This window comes from Heterodontus francisci, chromosome 5, assembly GCF_036365525.1.
Source record: "Heterodontus francisci isolate sHetFra1 chromosome 5, sHetFra1.hap1, whole genome shotgun sequence".
In the NCBI taxonomy this organism is placed as follows: domain Eukaryota; kingdom Metazoa; phylum Chordata; class Chondrichthyes; order Heterodontiformes; family Heterodontidae; genus Heterodontus; species Heterodontus francisci.
Window position 1 is genome coordinate 10330510 of NC_090375.1, and position 15473 is coordinate 10345982.

Genomic DNA, 15473 nt, shown 5'->3' on the forward strand with positions numbered 1-15473 from the left:
TCTGGGTATTTTTGAAACGTTTTAAAATTGGAGTGTGGATGGTAAATCATAATTCAATTTAGCAACTTGCATTTATGTAACACCTTTAATGTGGGAAAACATCCCAAGGCACTTCATAGTATTCTCAAATACGATTTGACACTGAGGCGCATAAGGCAGTAATAGGACAGGGGGGCAAAAGCTTGGTCAAGGAGGCTGGTTTAAAGAGGAGAGTAGAGAAGCACCACTGGCAGCCAAGCCTTCAGCTACTCAGGATCCAAGCTCTGGTATTCCCTCCCTAAACCCAGCTGCCTCTCTCTCCTCCTTCAAGATGTTCTTGAAAACCTCTCTCCATCACCAAACTTTCAGTCACCTGTTCTAATATCCCCTTACTGGTCAAATGTTGTTTGATAATCAAACAAAGCACACACCACAGTATATTTTAATGCATTTAAGGCACTATATAAGTACTGTAGTTGTTGTTATGGTTCCATGAACAAATTAGGCTGAAAAACTGGTGACAATAAAGAAAGTAACATGAGGCAATTTAAAATTAGAAACCAAGTGAGGAGAGCTGAAATGATTGCACTAATAAAACTTGTAATAAATAGAATGGAAACCAGCAAAGCCTTTTCTAAATGCATGAGGAAGGACCATTATTCAGGAGATGTGGCCACTTCATAACATATGGTGAAATTGTTATGGTAGATAAAAGGAAACAGCAATTACTTAATATTTCACTCCAGTATTTATAGGACAATGTGAAGCAAGCAATGGCTTAACGGCAATTAACAGATTCATGTGTAAAAAAAAAAGATTCTTTAAAGGGGATTATCTGATGGTCAAATCATTGTTGTATGGAATAATCCAAATCATAATGGCTGTGGGAGGTCAATCATCTCAGTCCCAGGACATGGCTGCAGGATTGTGTTCTCGGTCCAACCATCTTCAGCTGCTTCATCAATTCCCTCCCCTCCATCATGTCAGAAGTGGGGATGTTCGCTGATGATTGCACAATGTTCAGCACCATTCGCGACTCCTCAGATACTGAAGCAGCCCGTGTCCATATGCAGCAAGACCTGGACAACATTCATTCTTTGGCTGATGTGTGATGCATATGTTACTTGCCACTTAAGGCCAGGCAATGACCATCTCAAACAAGACAGAATCTAACCATCTCTCCTTGACATTCAATGGCATTACAATCGCTGAATCCCCCACCATCAACATCCTGGGGGTTACCATTGAATAAAAACTGAACTGGGTCAGCCATATAAATACTGTGGCGACAAGAGCAAGTCAGAGGCTGGGAAAGCTGCAGTTAGTAACTCACTTCCTGACTTGCCAGTGCATGACCAGGCACAAGTCAGTGATGGAACAGAATCACAGAATTGTTGCAGCACAGAAGGAGGCCATTTGGCCCTTCATGTCTGTGCCAGCTCTCCGTAAGAATAACTCACCGAGTCCCACTCCCCAGCCTTTTCCCTTTAAGCCCTGCAAATTTTCTCTTCAAATTGTTCATTTCTCTTTTCAAAGCCTTGACTGAATCTGCCTCCACTACACTCTCAGGTAGTGCATTCCAGATCATAACCACTCTTAGCACAAAAAGGTTTTAATCATTCTCTACTGGCCTGGATGGGTGCAGCTCCAACAACACTCAAGAAGCTCGACACCATCCAAGACAAAGCAGATTGGCACCCCATCCACCAACTTCAACATTCACTCCCTCCACCACCACCGAGGCAAAATGCAAGGCTAGATTGCATCTATTTAAATGCAAGGAGTCTTTCTAGCAAGGAAAATGAATTGAGGGTGTTGATTAGCACATGGGATTATGATATCATTGCGATCACAGAGACATGGTTGAGGGAGGAGCAGAACTGGCAGCTCAATACTCCAGGGTATAGAATCTTCAGGCATGACAGGGGAGGGGATAAAAGCAGAGGTGGTAATTGCACTGTTGATCAAAGAGTCAATTACTGCAGTAAGGAGGGATGATATCTTAGAAGATTCCTCAAATGAGGCCATATGGGTAGAACTTAAAAACAAAAAGGGGGCAAGGCTGGGTGTGTACTACAGACCTCCAAACAAACAGTCAGGGAGAGATAGAGGAGCAGATATGTAGGCAAATCTCAGAGAGGTGTTAAAATAATAGGGTAATAATAGTAGGGGATTTCAACTTCCCCAATATCAACTGGGATAGTCTTAGTGCAAAAGGCTTAAAGGGGGCGGAATTCTTAAAAAGCAGGAGAGATTTTTGAGCCAGTACGTAAAAAGTCCTACAAGAGAAGGAGTGGTACTGGACCTAATCCTAGGGAATGAAGCGTCAGTGGGGGAGCATTTCGGGGATAATGACCATAACTCTGTAAGAGTTAAGGTAGTTATGGAAAAGGACAAAGACGGGCCGGAAATAAAGGTACTGAATTGGGGGAAGGCCGATTTCAATATGATAAAACAGGATCTGGCCAAAGTGGACTGGGAGCAGCTACTTGTAGGAAAGTCTACATCAGACCAGTGGGAGTCAAAGAGGAAATAGTGAGAGTTCAGAGCCAACATGTACCCATTAAGGTGAAGGGTAGGACCAACAAGGCCAGGATGTCAAGGGATATAGAGGATTGGATCAGGAAAAAAAAAAAGAGGCGGCGAATGGCAGATTCAGAACGCTGAAAACAGCACAGGCACTAGAGGAGTATAGAAAGTGTAGGGGATACTTAAAAAGTTATTAGGAGAGCGAAGAGGGGACATGAAAAAACACTGGCGGACAAGATAAAGGAATATCCTAAGGCGTTTTGTAAGTATATTAAGGGCAAGAGGATAACCAGGGAAAGAGTAGGGCCCATTAGGGACCAAAGTGGCAATGAGTGTGTGGAGCCAGAGGACATAGGTGAGGTTTTAAATGATTACTTTCCATCTGTGTTCACTATGGAGAAGGACGATATAGGTGTAGAGATCAGGGAGGGGGATTGTGATATACTTGAACATATTAGCATTGAAAGGGAGGAGGTAGTAGCTGTTTTAGCAGGCTTAAAAGTGGATAAATCCCCAGGTCCAGATGGGATGTATCCCAGGCTGTTATGTGAGGCAAGGGAGGTGATAGCAGGGGCTCTGACACAAATTTTCAAATCCACTCTGGCCACAGGAGAGGTGCCAGAGGACTGGAGGTCAGCAAATGTGGTACCATTATTCAAGAAGGGTAGCAGGGATAAACCAGGTAATTACAGGCCTGTGAGTCTAACATCAGTGGTAGGGAAAATATTGGAAAAAATTCTAAGGGACAGGATTAATCTCCATTTGGAGAGGCAGGGATTAATCAGGGATAGTCAGCATGGCTTTGTCAGGGGGAGATCGTGTCTAACTAACTTGATTAAAATTTTTCGAGACGGTGACTAGATGTGTCGATGAGGGTAAAGCAGTTGATGCAGTCTACATGGACTTCAGAAAGACTTTTGATAAGGTTCCGCATGGGAGATTGGTTAAGATGGGATCCAGGGCAATTTGGCAAACTGGATCCAAAATTGGCAGGAAGCAGAGGGTGATGGTCGAGGGCTGTTTTTGCGATTGGAAGCCTGTGACCAGTGGGTGTATCACAGGGATCGGTGCTGGGACCCTTGCTGTTTGTAGTGTACATTAATGATTTCGACATGAATATAGGAGGTATGATCAGTGAGTTTGCAGATGACACGAAAATTGGTGGTGTTGTAAATAGTGAGGAGGAAAGCCTTAGATTATAGGATGATATAGATGGGCTGGTAAAATGGGCAGAGCACTGACAAATGGAATTTAATCCTGAGAAATGAGAGGTGATGAATTTTGGGAGGACTAACAAGGCAAGGGAATATACAATGGATGGTAGGACCCTAGGAAGTACAGAAGGTCAGAGGGATCTTGGTGTACTTGTCCACAGATCACTGAAGGCAGCAGCACAGGTAGATAAGGTGGTTAGGAAGGCATATAGGATACTTGCCTTTATCAGCCGAGGCATAGAATATAAGAGCAGGGAGGTTGTGATTGAGCTGCATAAAAACGCTAGTTAGGCCACAGCTGGAGTACTGTGTACAGTTCTGGTCACCACACTATAGGAAGGATGTGATTGCACTGGAGAGAGTGCAGAGGAGATTCACCAGGATGTTACCTGAGCTGGAGCATTTCAGCTAGGACGAGAGACTGAAAAGGCTGGGGTTGTTTTTTTCTTAGAGTCGAGTAGAGAAGGCTGAGGGGGGACCTGATTGAGATATGCAAAATTATGAGGGGCATTGATAGGTTAGATAGGAAGAAACTTTTTCCCTTAGCAGAGGTGTCAATAACCAGGGAGCATAGATTTAAGGTAAGGGGCAGGAGGTTTATCAACTCCAAGCTTATGCGAGCATTGTTCATAGCAAGACAATACGGACTTGAACTTATTCATAACACTTATCACACATATTAAAAAATACTGCAAATGCTTGGAATACAAAGCTGTGATCCTTTCTTTCCCCCCTCCCACATCCACACAGAGTTAATATTAGGGAAGATCAGGGATTGAACCCATTGATCCATTTGGCCTAGGGCAACATCCGAGGCACTGGAACTGGAATTTTGCAACTGGAATTTAAAAATTAATTTTTATAATCTCAATTGCAGGAGACTAGGTTACAAGTTGCAGAGGAATGTCAACGGAGCAGGATTCAGATACACAGTTTGCGTCTACTAGATTAAATGTTGTTCGTCCTTCAAGGCAAAAATGAAGGTAATCATCCAGGGTGTTTGATCAGGTTCCGGTGGGTATGTCGGTGACTACTAATGCCGATCTGCATCCGGAAGGTTCTGCTGCATTAGGGCAGGATATAGAGTTTGGGTTGAGCTGCTGGCTCGGGATTTCCTCTCCTCGTGTGTTCTCTCCGCCTCGGATATGTGCTTGCTTTCGAAGGAGTCTGCACCCTTTATTTGGTTGTGCCAGGTGCAGTGATCCTGGGCACGCTTCTCGCAGGACTTTGGGTCGATATCAAAACTTCTAAGCAAAGTCTTCAGAGCATCTTTGTAACACTTCCTTTGACCATGAGTGCACACCCCAGAGGCAAGCTCTCTATAGAAGACTGACTTTGGTAAGCGAGCATCAGACATTCTGGCTACTTGCTCAGGCCAACTCAGTTTTGACTGTCTCAATATGGGGTGGATGCTTGGGGGAGGGGGAGAGGGCAAGAATTCTAGAGCTTAAGGCCTCAGCAGCTGAAGGTTGAAGTGATGCAGCTATGAAAATCAAAAGATGCGCGAGACCAGAATTGGAGGAGTGCAGGTATCGGAGGGTTGTAGGGCTGGAGGAGGTCAGGGAGATAGGGACAAGCAATATTTCAGTGGCATACCTGTCATTAGAACCGGTGAAGGGTGTACACCCAAAACACTCTGTCTTTTCTCTTTGAAGACCTGTTGTGAAAATGCCGAACTGCTGGCTTTAGTTCGCTCCATAAGCGACTGAACAATACAACTTGGGAACTGAACCAGAAAAATATTCCTGCCTCAGAATTCTTTCCAGACATCGGCAGCAAATTTATTTTTACGATGCATTTCTGCTTAACCGAGGAAGCAGGAAAGCAAATATCTCCTGTGTTATAGAATTTTACGGCACAGAAGGAGGCCATTCAGCCCATCGTGCCTGTGCTGGCTCTTTGGCAAAGCTATCCAATTAGACACACTCCCCCTGCTCTTTCCCCATCACCCTGTAAATTCTATCCTTCTCAAGTGTTTATCAGATTCCCTTTTGAAAGTTACTATTGAATCTGCTTCCAACGTCCTTTCAGGTAGCGCGTTCCAGATCATCATAACTCACTGTAAAGAAAAATTCTCAACTCCCCTCTAGTTCCTTTGCCATTTCTCTGAAATCTGTGTCCCTCTGGTTACTGACCCTGCTGCCACTGGAAACAGTTTCTCCTTACTTACTCTTTCAAAACCCTTCATGATTTTTAACACCTCTATTAAATCCTGCGTTAACCTTCTCTGCTCTAAGAAGAATCCCAGTCTCTCAATGTAGCTGAATTTCTTCATCCCCAGTACCATTCTGGTAAATCTCCTCTGCACCCTCTCCACGGCCTTGACATCCTTCCTAAAGTCCGGTGCCCGGAATTGGACACAGTACTGCAGCTGAGGCTTAACAAGTGATTTGTAAAGATTTAGCATAAGCTCTTCACTTTTGTACTTTACACCTCTATAAAACACAGGATTTCAACATTTTTTTTTTCAAAAGCAACCTCCGGGTTTGTGATTCTATCAAATGTAATCTCACTTCCCCACGTATGAACCGCTTTGAAACTCATTGAAATAATTACATCACAATGCTATTATGAGGATGTCACAACACGTGGAATATAAGCACACATGACAGTTTGCAAAATTTACCGGAAATGAACGACATTTCATGCACAACAGAGCAGTGGCAGATGGAATTTCATTCTGAGAAGTGTGAGGTGATACATTTTGGGAGGACTGGCAAGAGAATATACAATGGATGGTAGGACCCTAGGAAGTACAGAGGGTCAGAGGGACCTTGGTGTACATGTCCATAGATCACTGCCCTTGACATCAAGGCAGCAGTTGACCGAGTACGGCATCAAGCAGCCCTAGCAAAACTGGAGTCAATGGGAATCAGGGGGAAAACTCTCCGCTGATTGGAGTCATACCGAATGCAAAGGAAGATGGTTGTGATTGTTGGACGTCAATCATCGGAGCTCCAGGATATCACTGCAGGAGTTCCTCAGGGTAGTGTCCTCGGCCCAACCATCTTCAGTTGCTTCATCAATGACCTTCCTTTAATCATAAGGTCAGAAGTGGGGATGTTCGCTGATGATTGCACAATGTTCAGCACCATTCACGACTCCTCAGATACTGAAGCAGTCCGTGTAGAAATGCAGCAAGAACTGGACAATATCCAGGCTTGGGCTGATAAGTGGAAAGTAACATTCGCACCGCACAAGTGCCAGGCAATGACCATCTCCAACAAGAGAGAATCTAACCATCTCCCCTTGATTTTCAATGGCATTACCATCACTGAATCCCCCACTATCAACATCCTGGGGGCTACCATTGACCAGAAACTGAACTGGAGTAGCCATATAAATACCGTGGCTACAAGAGCAGGTCAGAAGCTAGGAATCCTGAGGCGAGTAACTCATCTCCTAACTCCCCAAAGCCTGTCCACCATCTACAAGACACTAGTCAGTAGCGTGATGGAATATTCTCCACTTGCCTGGATGGGTGCAGCTCCAACAACACTCAAGAAGCTCGACACCATCCAGGATAAAGCAGCCCGCTTGATTGGCACACTATCTACAAACATTCACTCCCTCCACCACCGACGCACAGTGGTAGCAGTGTGTACCATCTACAAGATGCACTGCAGATACGCACCAAGGCTCGTTAGACAGCACCTTCCAAACCCGCGACCTCTACCAACTAGAAGGACAAGGGCAGCAAATACATGGGAACACCACCATCTGCAATTTCCCCTCCAAGTCACACACCATCCTGACTTGGAACTATATCGCCGTTCCTTCACTGTCGCTGGGTCAAAATCCTGGAACTCCCTTCCTAACAGTACTGTGGGCGTACCTCCCTCACATGGACCGCATTGATTCAAGAAGGCAGCTCACCATCACCTTCTCCACGGCAATTAGGGATGGGCAATAAATGCTGTCCTAGCCAGCAACGCCCCATATCCCATGAATGAATTTTTTTAAAAACTGAAGGCAGCAGCACAGGTAGATAAGGTGGTTAGGAAGGCATATGGGATACTTGCCTTTATTAGCCGATGCACAGAATATAAGAGCAGAGAGGTTATGATGGAGCTGTATAAAACACTAGTTAGGCCACAGCTGGAGTACTGTGTACAGTTCTGGGCACCACGCTATAGGAAGGATGGGATTGCACTGGAGGGTGCAGAGGAGATTCACCAGGATGTTGCCTGGGCTGGGGCTTTTCAGCTATGAACAGAGACTGAAAAGGCTAGGGTTGTTTTCCTTAGAGCAGAGAAGGATGACGGGGGTTATGATTGAGGTATACAAAATTCTGAGGGGCATTGATAGGGTAGATAGGAAGAAACTTCTTCCCTTAGCGGAGGTGTCAATAACCAGGGTGCATAGATTTAAGGTAAGGGGCAGGAGGTTTAGAGGGGATTTGAGGTAAATGTTTTCACCCAGAGGGTGGTTGGAATCTGGAACACACTGCCTGAAGAGGTGGTTGAGGCAGGAACCCTCACAACATTAAAGTAGTATTTAGATGAGCACTTGAAACACCATAGCATACAAGGCTACGGGCCAAGTGCTGGAAAATGGGATTAGGATAGGTGCTTGATGGCCAGCACGGACATGATGGGCCGAAGGGCCTGTTTCTGTGCTGTCTAACTATGACTCTAATACAGAGAGTCAACCATAAATTCAGTGGGTTCCATCTCTCAGTCAGAAGGCTGTGGGCACATTTGTTGCACTCCAGCAAGTTGAGCACATAATTCAGGCTGATAGATTCAGTGCAGTACTGAGGGATTGCTGCAGTGTTGGAGGTGCCATCTTTCAGAATAGACATTAAACTGAGGCCCCGTCTGCCCTTTAAGGCGCCGCAACAATATTTGGAAGACGAGCAGAGGAATTCTCCCCAGTGTGATGGCCAATCAATATTTGTATTCTAAATGTCCTGTTATTACTTCCTTAATAATGGATTCTAGCAATTTCCCAATGAAAGATGTTAAACTAACTGGTCTGTAGTTTTCTACTTTCTGCCTCCCTCCCTTTTTGAATAAGGGCGTTATATTAGCTTTTTTCCAATCCACTGGAACCTTTCCCGCATCCAGGGAATTTTGGAATATTCTAACCAATGGATCCACTATCTCCACTGCCACTCCCTTTAAGACCCGAGGATGTAGGCCATCAGGCCCTGGGGACTTGTCTGCTTCAATCCCAATAGTTTGCTCAGTACTTTTTCCCTAGTGATGATGATTGTTCTCAGTTTCTCTCTTTCTATAACTTCTGCATTACTTGTTACAATTGGGATGGTACTAGTGTCGTCCGTCGTGAAAACTGAGGCAAAATACTGATTTAGTGTCTCCGCCATTTCTGTGTTCCCCTCTATTAACTCCCCAGTCTCATCCTCTGAGGGACCAACATTCACTTTAGCTACTCGCTCACCTTTTATATACTGATAGAAGCTTTTGCTATCCGTTTTTATATTTTGCACTAGCTTTCATTCATAATTTACCCTGCATCAACCCTGTCCAAGGTTGCAGAGGGGTCAAGGGGGACGCAGAGTGATAATTCACCAGTTACTGTCAAAGCAGGTGCCATTTACGATTTAGGTTAGGGCTATTTTGGTGCTGTGGCAGGAGCGGAAACCCGATTTGGAGACATTCAAACATGGGAAGCGTGGGAAAATTGGAGGCAACGGCGCATTCAAATTTTGGTGCAAAATTATGACTTCTAGGAAGGTGAGTGAGGGAAGTTTTCACTTAGATATAGATCAACCACTTTGGTGTGGGACTGGTGTCACATACAGGCCAAGACTGAGTAAGGGCAGCAAGTTTCCTTCCTAATAGGGCATCGATGAAATAGTTGCATTTTTACAACAACCCAACAGGCTCATGGTCACTATATCAATTTATTCCAGGTTTGGTCAGTTAGCTTTTAAAAAAAATGCTAATTCTCAAATTGCCACAGTGGGATTTTAACTAATATATCCTGGATTACAGTGCAGCACCAATGAGCAAAACCAGTCTGCATTGTCACATGCAGTGTTGCAATTCTGTGGAAAGACCAAGTTTTTGTCAACTTGCAACAAGAGAAATTTAATGTTCTGACTTCTAAATATCATCCTTGTGTTGATGTTTTACAGAAATGACACATTTTGACATAATTATCACAATACTTGGGAGTTTTTTTCAAAAAGACACAGAACTAATGTGTTGTTGTGAAACACTCTCAGCTGTTAAAAAAACACCTGTGACGCAGAAACAGCACTGTGACAGATCAAAACTGAAAACCTAGAATCATTGGTTACAGCAGCACAGGAGGTGGCCATTTGGTCCATTGAGTTCATACTGGCTCTCTGCAAGAGCAATTTACCTAGTCCCACTCCCCTGCCTTTACTCTGTAGCCCTGCAAATTTTTCTCTTCAGATATTTATCCAATTCCCTTTTGAAAGCCACGTTTGTATCTACCTCCACCACCCTCTCAGGCAATGCATTCCAGATCCTAACCACTCACTCTGTAAAAAAAAGTTTTTCTTGTGGCAGAAAAGCCAAAAGGTGACAATCACTTTAAATCGGTGTTCTCTGGTTCGACCCTTCTGCAAAGGGAACAGTTTCTCTCTATCTACTCTGTCCAGGGACCTCATGATTTTCAACACCTCTATCAAACCTTCCTCTATAGTACACGTAAACACGTTTACTACAACCTGAGCAAAGCTGAAACATGCTCCTTCACGATGGGCCACCCACAATAACAAAAGTTTCACGTCTGCAAGCAATGCTGCAATCAAACAGCAAATAAATAGAAATTAACTTTAGATAAAGTTTATATCCAAGCCCCTCCCAAAACATACACACATAGCTCTGTTGCGGTATTATACTAGCTTCTAAATTCTTACGTTAGATCGGTTGATTTTTCCGACATAATAACAACAAAATAATAATTTGCTTCAACTGCAATAATTGTAAATCTTTCTGATTTTGCACCCTGCTTTCCTTTACCTGCGACAAAAAGACCACAAGTAACTAGGGCAGCGACCACCAGCACCGGATTCCAACGGGATGTTATCCCGGGAGCGCGTGACTACAATGTAACAATTCTGGCAATGTAACTAACAGGGATTCCACCGGGGAGGGAGTTCCTGTTTACAAGGCAGCACCGAAACCCACATAGGACAAACCTCGAAACAGCTGTCACCTCCCGGAGTCACGTTTAAAAGCCCATGCAAACAGCATTTTGAATTGTTAACTATCAATAATATTAAGAAGCCTTTTGGCGAATAGAAAATCAGCCGATAGTGATGCTGATAGGGATTGCCAAACCTCCAGAATTGTCTTGGAGACTCTAGAAATTAAAAATTAATTCATGAATGGTTTTGGTAATAGGGGAGACAAAGGAATGATTCCTAGTTTAAACAATCCCAGTCACTCAGATAGGCTCAAGGACCTTGGTGTATTTGGTAGACCAGCAGATGATCTGATAGAGTTCTATAAAATAATGAAAAGGCTGGATAACACCTCTATCGATAGATTATTCCAGTTTAACAGATTGGGAAGGGCCAGAGGCAGTGATCTTAAACCGTATAGGAATGTGAATAGACAGGATTTTAGATGGCTATTCTTTTCCTTACTGCTGCATTACACATATATATCACATAGAACCATAGAAAAATTACAGCACGGAAGGAGGCCATTCAGCCCGTCGTGTCTATACCAGGCAAAAACTAGCCGCCCAATTGAATTCCACCTTCCAGCACCTGGTCCATAGACTTGCAGGTTACAGCACTTCAGGTGCATGTCCAGGTATGTTTTAGAAGAATTGTGGGTTTCTGCCTCCACCACCGATCCGAGCAGTGAATTCCAGATACCCATCACCCTCTGGGTGAAAAAGCTATTCCTCATGTCCCCTCTAATCCTTCTACCAATCACCTTAAGTCCGTGCCCCCTGGTAATTGACCTCTCCGCTAGGGAAACCGGTCCTTCCTGTCTACTCTATCTAAGCCCCTCATAATCTTGTATACCTCAATTAAGTCACCCCTCAGCCTCCTCTGTTCTAAGGAAAACAACCCTAGCCTATCCAATATTTCCTCATAGCTGCAACTTTCAAGCCCTGGCAACATTCTTGTAAATCTCCTCTGTACTCTCTCCAGAGCAATTATGTCCTTCCTGTAATGTGGTGACCAGAACTGTACGCAATAATCCAATTGTGGCCGAACCAGCGTTTTATACAGTTCCAGCATTACACCCCTGCTTTTGTATTCCATACCTTGGCCAATAAAAGAAAGCTTTTCATATGGCTTTTTCACCACTTTATCTACCTTTAAGCCCCTTTATGCCACCTTTGGGAACCTGTGGACATGCACTCCAAGGTCTCTCACTTCTTCTATCTTTCTCAATATCCTCCCATTTATTGTGTATTCCCTTGCTTTATTTGCCCTCCCCAAATGCATTACCTCGCACTTCTCCGGATTGAATTTCATTTGCCAATTTTGCGCCCACTCAACCAAACCATTGATATCTTTCTGGAGTTTACAACTATCCCTCGCACCCTTTTTAAATAATAGTATAATGTTCGCAGACCTCCAATCCTCTGGCACCTTGCCCGTATCCAGTGAGGATTTGAAGATGATCCTCAGCGTATCTGGTATTTCCTCCCTGGGTTCCTTTAACAACCTGGGATGCAATCCATCCGACCCTGGTGATTTATCCACTTTCAAGGATGTCAGACCATCTCGCACTTCCTCTCTCATTATACTTATCGTATCTAATATTTCACACTCCTCCTCTTTTACTACAATGTCTGCATCATCCCTCTCTTTTGTGAAGACAGAGGCAAAAAAACTCATTAAGAACCCTGCCCACATCTTCTGCATCCACATCTAAGTTCCCTCATACAACTCTGACAGGCCCTAACCTTTCCTTAGTTTTCCTCTTGCTCTCAATGTTCTGATAAAACATCTTTGGGTTTTCCTTCATTTTACCTGCCAATAATTTTTCTAATTTCCTTTTTAACTTCACCCCTTCACTTTCTATACTTAGGCTTTCGAAAGTATTAAGTTTTTTGTGATTATCATAAACTTTTTCTGCTTCAACACACCCTGGTAAGCCTCTAGATAACCAGAGGGCTCTAGATTTGGCAGTATCTACGTCAGGACATGCCTACACTATGCCTGTAGAATCTTGCTTTTGAATGCTTCCCACTGGTTTTCCTTCCAGTAGCTGTGTCCAGTCCACTTTCGCCAGATCGCCTCTCAGTTTTGTAAAATTTGCCTTCCCTCAATTTAGAATTTAACTCCTGACTTATCTTTGTCCTTTTCTATGTTATGCTAAAACTAACGGTATTATGATCGCTATCTCCAAAATGGTCACCCACTACTACTTCATCTACTTGCCCAACTTCATTACCGAAGACTAAATCTAGAATTGCGCCCCCTCTCGTTGGGCTTGTATATAATTGTATAATTGTATATAATCAGTGCGTTTGATGTGTTAGCTCAATAGACATGACTGCCACGAGAAAAAATGTGGGAAAGCGGCATAATTTCTTTGTTGAAATAAAACGCAGCTGTAATTTTAAACCTAAGTAAGGATATACCTGCATGAGAGAGAGTTGTTCAGCGTAGGTTCACTAGATTGAATCCTGGGATGAGAGAGCTGTTCTATGAGAAGAGATTGAGTAGCCTATATTCTCTGGAGTTTAGAAGAATGAGAGGTGACGTCCTTGATCTCATTGAGATTACCTTCTCAAGGGCAATGAGGCATGGGCAATAAATGCTGGCCTTGCCAGTGACACGCACATCCCATGAACAAATATAGCAAAAAAGTTCTTCGAGGGCTTGTTGGGGTATATTTTTGTTTCCAGAAGAAGAGGTCAGCCATTTAGGACTGAGATGAGGAGGAATGTCTTCACTCAGAGGGTGGTGAATCTTTGGAATTCTCTTTTCCGGAGAGCTATGGATGCTCAGTCAAGAGATCGATATCCAAGATCGATAGATTTTTGGGTACGAAGGGAATCACTGGGTATGGGGTAGACCAGAAAAGTGGAGTTGAGGTAGAAGATCAGTCATGATCTTTTTGAATGGCAGAGCAGGCTCGAGGGGCCGAATGGCCTAATCCTTCTCCTATTTCTTAAGTTCTGAAAATAAGATCCATTTCAAAGAGCTGGCGAAGGCACGATGGGCTGATTGGTCCTCTTCTGTGCTGTATCATTCTATGATTCCAATAGTGACTATTGGTGTAAGATGTAGAAGATCAGCAGCAACGATGAGGCTGGTTGAATGGACTCCACTATTGTCGGTTTGGAACTAGTCAGGCTACCTCAATAATCTGTAACCCTCTCTGTGGCAAGTCACTGTTGACATAGTCTATCCGGCACTTACTCAGTTTTCCCCAACATCAATAGCTTTTGAGGGAGTGAGTTCTAGATTTCCATTAACATTTGTGTGAAGAAGTGCTTCCTGACATAATCCTGAATGGTCTAGTTCTAATTTTAAAGCATTGCCCCCTTGTTCCTGACACTCCCCGCCAGAGGAAACAGCTTTTATCTACCCTATCAATTCCTTTAATCATTTCATAGAATCTCAGAATGGTTACAGCACAGAAGGAGGCCATTTGTTCCATTGTGTCCGTGCTGGCTCTCCTTAATGAGATCATTGATGTGGCAGCTCAGAGTGAAGCTAAGGGTTGTGTTATGAAAGGGCTTCTATTTAAAAAAAAAATTTCTGAGGATTCGTATTTCAGAAACATGAACATTGGTTTATTTGGGAAAACTGAAAAGACTCCAGGGATGTGTTTTCTCACAATGCTCTCTGAAAACAAATCTTTACTGACTGTTACATGCCTTAATCTCAAAAAACAACAGAAAGCTTGGTGACTTGGGGGAGATGTTTGCAGAGAAGTGATATGTCAAGATTTATGAGGGAGAAGTTGGTTTCGCTTCTGAGATATTGGGCTGGATTATACAGCCCTCCGGACGTTGGGGGTCATGGTGGGGGGGGTCGGAAAATGCCTCCAGGAGAGGCCTGCCACAGGCCTCGATGCAGGGAAGGCCTGGCCCGATATTGCCTGTGGCGATGAGGCCTTGTAGTGGCCCCCCCACCCCCCGGTTGCTCGTCGATGGGAGCTAAATTTAAATATGTTAATTTTCTAAAATAAATGAATTAAGTACTTAATCATTCCCCCCGTCCGTTCTGTAGCAATATTGCTGCTGGTGGCCGGCACTCCTGTGCCTACAGATACCCATTTGGAGATCCAATGTGGGACACTGATGGGGAGGGGGGAACAGGTAAGTATTTCAGCGTGGGGGGAGAGCAGGGTCAAACTAATCTAATTGGTGTAGGGGAAGGTGGGAAGGGGTGAAGTCAGGTACACAAGGTAAGTATTTGGGGGGGGGAGAGGGCAAGAAATGAATTGTATGGTTATTGGGGGGGGTGGGAGAGGGGCTCAAAACATTTATTTAATTTTTAAAAGAAACTTTAATTTGATATCTCTTTAAAAATTTAAATTGTAATGTAGAGCTCAAAGCCCTTTAAAATGGCGTTGGCGCCTGACGCCGTTGCTGGGGACGGACCACCCACCCCCTCCACGTCCTCCCCAGCCATTTAAATGATCCACCGTGCTATTCACCATGGCGGCTCTGCAACCTGCGGTCCACGTAGGCGGACCGCAATTTTTGAAGCTCGCCAAACTAGCCCATTGTTTTGACTTTCTGGTTGGAGTATGAACTGTATTGAAAAGAAGTTGGAGATCAACCTGCCAAGGGAGAAACACCCAGCTCATCTTTCCAGCTCCTTTC

The 15473-nt window shown here is 44.0% G+C and overlaps 1 protein-coding gene across 4 annotated transcripts in view; it reads right to left on the minus strand.

Annotated features, from left to right (window-relative positions):
* The window catches only part of osbpl1a (oxysterol binding protein-like 1A), a 308693-nt gene extending 297896 nt beyond the window's left edge, over nucleotides 1–10797 (minus strand). For all 4 annotated transcript variants that reach the window (XM_068031100.1, XM_068031099.1, XM_068031098.1 and 1 more), the window contains exon 1: nucleotides 10682–10797. The gene's annotated coding sequence lies outside the window, so the exon portion shown is untranslated. The remainder of the gene's footprint in view (nucleotides 1–10681) is intronic.
* Nucleotides 10798–15473: the final 4676 nt, after the last annotated feature.